The sequence below is a fragment of the Penaeus monodon genome, chromosome 19, assembly GCF_015228065.2.
Source record: "Penaeus monodon isolate SGIC_2016 chromosome 19, NSTDA_Pmon_1, whole genome shotgun sequence".
Lineage (NCBI taxonomy): Eukaryota > Metazoa > Arthropoda > Malacostraca > Decapoda > Penaeidae > Penaeus > Penaeus monodon.
Window position 1 is genome coordinate 6,506,701 of NC_051404.1, and position 231 is coordinate 6,506,931.

The 231-nt window shown below is 42.4% G+C and overlaps 1 protein-coding gene across 1 annotated transcript in view; it reads left to right on the forward strand.

The window, feature by feature from the left end:
* The window catches only part of LOC119585321 (organic cation transporter protein-like), a 46,543-nt gene that overhangs the window by 45,067 nt on the left and 1,245 nt on the right, over nt 1–231 (forward strand). The window lies entirely within an intron of this gene.

Sequence of the window (231 nt, forward strand, 5' to 3'; positions counted from 1 at the left end):
ACAAAGTCCCTTTAACACGCTCGCTCTTTCTCAGGCCGCGTAGCCAGGTCGCTGATGATGGCTGGAGGATGTATAATTCCGTTCTCTTAAAAGGGAATGATAATGAACAGTTAAGCGGACAGAAAGATAAAATTGAATATGAGCTAGAGAGAGATTTCTCCGGAGCTGTTGGAAAAAAAAGCAGACTTCGACGAGAATTAAATCAATCCTGTTGACATTAACGTCCTGGAT